Source organism: Hydra vulgaris, chromosome 15 (genome assembly GCF_038396675.1).
Source record: "Hydra vulgaris chromosome 15, alternate assembly HydraT2T_AEP".
Taxonomy (NCBI): domain Eukaryota; kingdom Metazoa; phylum Cnidaria; class Hydrozoa; order Anthoathecata; family Hydridae; genus Hydra; species Hydra vulgaris.
The window spans coordinates 49,590,001-49,596,297 of NC_088934.1; the positions used below are offsets into that span (position 1 = coordinate 49,590,001).

Below are 6,297 nucleotides of genomic sequence, written 5' to 3' on the forward strand. Positions count from 1 at the left end.
GACTAAAAATGTTTTTTGTAAATAAACCTAATATAAAAATAAAAAAAATCGTAAATCATTTTGAAAAGGAAGGATTTGCTCGAAGTACAATATATGATAACCTAAAAAGACTTGAAACTGTTCAATCGTTTTCTGATAGAAAGCACCCTGGTCGTCCGACATCCTGGACTAGAGAAAAAAAAGCTGAATTAACGAGATTTGTCAACAATCGAAAAGGGGTCAGTCAGAGAAAAATAGCTATTAAATTCTGTGTAAATCAATGGACAATTGGTCGTCAGTTAAAAAAAATGAATATTAGATATAGAAAACATGAAAAGACTCCAAAATACACTATAGAACAACAAATAAAGGCAAAGAAAAAAAGCAAGAAACTAGTTAACCAACTCTATAACACAAAATCGCTTCTAGTCATCGATGACGAAAAATACTTTTGTTTTGCAGGGGACAACATGCCTGGAAATTCTGGATACTACACAAACAACAAAAAGACATGCCCAGAAAGTGTTTGTTTTATAGGAAAAGAGAAATTTCCAAAAAAATTATTAATGTGGATAGCCATATCTGACCATGGTATGTCCAAGCCATTGTTTCGCACTTCCAAGGCTGTAGCGATCAATTCATCAATCTATATTAATGAATGTTTAGAAAAATGACTTCTTCCATTTATTCACAAGTATTATGGAGACGTTAACTATTTATTTTGGCCAGATTTAGCAAGTTCTCATTATTCTAAAGGTTCTCTTAATTGGATGGACCAATATGTCTATTACGTTGATAAAAAATCCAATCGCCCAAATGTGCCTCAAGCACGACCAATTGAAAAGTTTTGGGGACATTTGGCACAGAAGGTTTACGAGGGAGATTGGCAAGCTTCAACAGAGCAAGTTATAATTGATCACATTAAACTAGAACTGCAAGAAAATGATTTAGACTTTTTACAGTCGCAAATGATGAGCCTCAGAGCAAAATTAAGATCAATTGCAGAGGGTAGTGTTTTTTCATATAAAAAAGAAAAGATTTTTATTAAAAGATAAATGCTTTATTTAAAAAATAAATAATAGTAGTTTGTTTTTTTATTTATAAATAAGTTATTGACGTTTTTATTTTGTCCGATAACTTCCGCATCACCCGTCATAACACTCGATTTATTTAAAACATTACTCAGAGTTTCACGCAAATAGCAATCATCAGATGCTACAAATCTCAAAAAAACAATTAAAAAAATATATTAAAAATATTGTAGAGTGTCTTCTTTGATGACATCTAAGTTATTTATCATATATTTGTTTTCATGGCGACACTTAGACACAAGTTCGTTTCGCTTATTTAGTAAAGGCAATGGGGATGAAATTATATGATATCTTTCCGTCAAGCATAAACTGCATGACTTACCACCAGGTTTAAACGGTTCAGCCTGGTTTAAAATTTTCCACGAAAGGACAGGATTTAAACCTTTCTTTTTAACACTCCACACAAATTTAGAAAGTTCGATAGAGTTTGACCCACTTTCATAACGAAAGCAATTATTATGCTTGTAAATGCGATCTTTAAAATTTTTTTTAGTAAGCCCAACATAATATCTACCTTCATCTTGAGGATTTATTTTAACATTACATAAATAGATGACATTTTTAATTAAACATTTTCCATTAAGTGGCCATAAATTAATCTGTCGGCAATTGAACGTTGGAGCATTAAGGTTTGAAGAATTTGATAAAATTTTATTGTTATGTGAAGTGATGATGTTGTAAATATTCGGAAGACAGCTATAGCTAAGGTTCAGGTTGTTTCGATTAAACAGTTTATGGAATTTATGAGATTTTGGGAAGTTTTTATCAATTAAACTTATATATATAGTATATATATATATATATATATATATATATATATATATATATGTATATATATATATATATATATATATATATATATTATATATATATATATATATATATATATATATATATATATGTATGTATATATATATATGTATGTATATATATACATATATGTACATATATATTTATATATATGCATATATCTAGATATATATAATATATATATATATATACACATATATGTAGATATATATATATAAATATACACATATATGTACATATATATATATATATATTTATATATATATACATATATATGTACATATATATATATTATATATATATATATATATATATAATATATATATATATATAAAAATATATACGTACATATATATGTATATATATTTATATAAATGTATATATATATATGTACATATATGTATATATATACTATATAAATATATATATATATATATGTACATATATGTATATATATATATATAAATATATATACGTACATAAATATGTATATATATATATAAAATATATGTATGTACATATATGTATATATATATATATGTACATATATGCATATATATAAATATATATATGTACATATATATATGTATATATATATAATATATATACATATATATATATATATATATATTATATATATATATATATATATATATATATATATATATATATATTGGTAAGAGCAGCACAAAGAAATATAATATACATACTATTAGCACCTTGTAAATATATATTTGAAATCCAGTCTCTTTTGTTTGGTTTGTTTTAGATCTGGTCGAGTAAAACTTTGTTCTTAATTTATTTGCCATTAACCTGTGAAGACAAAATAAATTTAATCGAAAAAAAATAAAAAAAAGTAAAAATACACTCAAATCACAAATAAACTAAACTAATGAAATACTCTAATCACAAATAAAGAAAAAATAATGAAATCATGGCAAAGTTATGCAATAATCAAAAACAATAGATATCTTAATTAAGATCTGAAAAAACAAGACATGAATACAACAGAGAGCTTGGAGTTAATAGACAAACTGATCTAAACTTGTCTATATAAATATGATTTAATACTCAACAGGTATATTGAAATATACCTGTTTAATACATTTATCACACGTTTCATTGCGCACTTCCACCAAGTTCAAACTATTTAATATCATCAATTATCAAATCCAATTTACAAGCTATTTAAAAGTTTATCATAATACTAAATGAACTCTTATTACTTAAATAACCTTTAAACCTTAACAGCAGAAACTCATTTTATGTTGTAGTTTTTAGTTACAAAAAATATATAAAAAGAAAAACGATTTTAACATATCAGTTTTTAATTTTAAAAACAATACAGTTTTTCTTCACAATATTGATAAATTTATATGCTAAGTACTTATTAGCTTTATTTTGTATTAAAAATAACATTGACTAGCTTTATTAAAATTTATTAGCGTATTAAAATAAGCTAAAACGTATTTTTAGGGAAACTTGACCAAATAACTGTTGGCTAAGTTTGTACTAAATCTGTAGGTCAATAAATCATACCTTAGCCGCCAAATGATAGCCCTAGATGTTAATAAAGAAAATATAACTTGAAATATATCTGCATAATTATCAACTTTTTAAATAATTCTTGAGTTTGTATTGCATAATAAAGAATAAAAACCTGTCATGAAATTTGCAAATTACTGCAAAAATTGCAGATCTTTTAAGCACTGTGTTTTGATGTTAAGTGATGCAAAAGGCCCCTAAGGAAGCAATATCTTACTAGATAAGATCAAAAAGAATTGGAATGAAGATTATGTAGTTTTGATATTAGTAGTAGTCTTGATATTAGAGGTATTTAAGTGCTTTATTCAGAAAGCACATAAAAAAAGAAAAAGTTAATAAGAATTGCAAACAACATGCTCAAATTAGATCTGAAATTTTTTAAACAACAGACTTAAAAGCAGCAAAAGATTGATAAAAAAGAAGAGAGAAAGTTAAGGAAACGGCTGTTTATACTAACTATTGTTGAAATAAGAAATTTATTTAACAATTTGTCATCTAAGCAACTTGATGATTTAGATTATAATATGTGTAAAAAATTGTTGGGAGAAAGTTGTGTCATGAATGTACAATAATGACATATTCAAGACAATTATATACGATGGCAGTGAATAAAAAGTTAATTTAAAAAAAGTCATAATGTTTATATAATTACATATGTATTTTATAACCAGTTATAATCATATATATATATGTATATATATATGTGTATATATACTATATATATATATATATATATATATATATTATATATATATATATATATATATATATATAATAAGTTAAAAAACTTGTAGTTTAAGCACAATTTAGTTTAAACTTATAACAACCACCTGTTGTGTGTTATTTTAATTTTTTACTTCAAATTTCACATTTTGATTTTGACAATGGACAAAACGATTCTTTATTCAACTTGATGGGTTTTCATATGAAAATCCATCAAGTGAATCATTTGCACAAACAGCATTGTCTTTTGACTATACAAACCAAAACATACTGGTCCACACTATAGTTTCATAATTATAATATGACTTTGATTGTAAATCTTACATATATATATAAAAACATCTTTAAATGATTTAAATATCTCTAATCCACCATTTTTATATAAAATATGCATTGTAATTGGAGTACACAATGTAAAAAGACTTTTAAAAAACGTGTGTATAATGCAAATAATTTTTTTCTGATAAATTTACTTTAATTACATTAATACTTTTATTAAAAGTTTTTAAAGAACTTTCCTACGCAGAAATCTATGTGCAATATTGAGCTTTTAAGCATTATTAAAATTAATATTGAAATATTAGTACATTTGCGTCGCCAAACTTTAATTCATTTTCGACGTTTAATAAAAACTAAAAATAAACGTTGAAATAACATTGAAATTTTCAACGTTTTTTTGAACTATCTAAGTTATTCAAAGTTATTTTAACGTAAGTTGAAAATTTCAACGCTTATTTTAAACGTTTATTTTATTTATTATATTATATTTTTAGTTAAAATTAAACGTTTAACTTACGTTGAAATAAAGTTGAAATTTAGATCGTTATTTTTCAACCACATGTCAAACAAATCGCAACGTTAAAATAACGTTATGTGCTTGCTGTGATAGTAAAGCTTTATTTTAGTTTTGGGAGTTTTGAAATTTATTTTTTCGAAAAAATATATATATAGTAGAGTGAGAATTAAAAAGTTTGCTACGCAAAAAATAATTTTTTTTACACCTTTTTAACTTTTTTTACACCTTAAGATAAAGCACAAATTTCGCTTTAATACGCGTTTTTTTAAATTTTTTGTTTAAGCTTTCAATAAACGCAAAATGAAACAAAATTCCAAAACCATTTACTTTTTTTCCCCAGTTTACTCTACTTTTCTTTTATATTTTTTTCAAACATACAAATAAAACTAGCTGGAGTGAGATTATTTATAATTTTATACAATATTATACATGAAAAATAAGTTTTTCAACTTGTTTTTCCGTGCAACGCCCTTGTTCGTCAAGGTTCGTGTATTGGAGTTTTAGATTTGAGATAGGGTTTTTATCACAATTGAAGTAGCCTCCCTATTGTAGTGGCCTTCGTGGCCTTGGGTAGGTGGATTTGCATTAAAAAAAAAAAAGATCTTCCTGTTTTATTTTTTATTATTTGAAAATTCAGTATCGGACAAAACATGGTGGACAAACTCAAGTTTAGAACAAAAGTTGATCATAAACTAAAAAAAAACTAGTAAAACAATTGAACATATTATTTTTTATGTAGTTTATTATGTTGTTAACAAAACTTAAAACTTTTGAATCATACTAAAAATCACTAAAAAAGTTAAAAACACATTTTCCCTAACAAACTACATTTTTCTTTGGACAAAACAAGGTGGGCATTCAAAAAATTGACTAAAAATTCAAAAAAATTCAAAAATTGACTTGTTATTTTTCAAAAAACTTCAAATATTAACTTAATATTTGGTAGGACCTCCTTCACTTTTAATTACTGCTTTCATTCTTCGAGGCATAGACTCAATTAATGAGTCAACAATTCTCATATCAATCTCTCGCCAGGCCTTCTCGATTTGTTCAAATAATTCCTCACTGGTCTTCACATTTGCACGCTCAATCTTATTGTCAATTATTTCCCACAAATTTTCTGTGAGATTCAAGTCAAGGCTTTGTGCAGGCCACTCAATTATGGTGATATTCTTGTCCTTAAACCATTGTTTTACAATTTTTGACGTATGTTTGGGATCATTTTCCTGTTGAAAAATCTATTTTAGGGGCATCTCCAATTCAGCATGTGGAAGCATAACATCTTCCATTATAACTTTGTAAACAAAGCGGTCCATAATTTCAATTATTTTGTGAATAGGATCCGTTCCTAGT

At 25.1% G+C, this 6,297-nt stretch overlaps 1 long non-coding RNA gene across 2 annotated transcripts in view; it reads right to left on the reverse strand.

The window, feature by feature from the left end:
- Positions 1–5,049, reverse strand: part of LOC136092287 (uncharacterized) — an 8,966-nt gene extending 3,917 nt beyond the window's left edge. Inside the window, exons 1-2 of one of the 2 annotated variants that reach the window (XR_010644319.1) lie at positions 4,945–5,049; positions 2,600–2,693 (exon numbers count right to left, since the gene is read on the reverse strand). This is a non-coding gene — a long non-coding RNA (uncharacterized LOC136092287). Of the gene's footprint in view, positions 1–2,590; positions 2,694–4,944 lie in introns of both variants that reach the window. The other variant, XR_010644318.1, reaches the window with a different exon arrangement.
- Between the last annotated feature and the right edge of the window lie 1,248 nt (positions 5,050–6,297).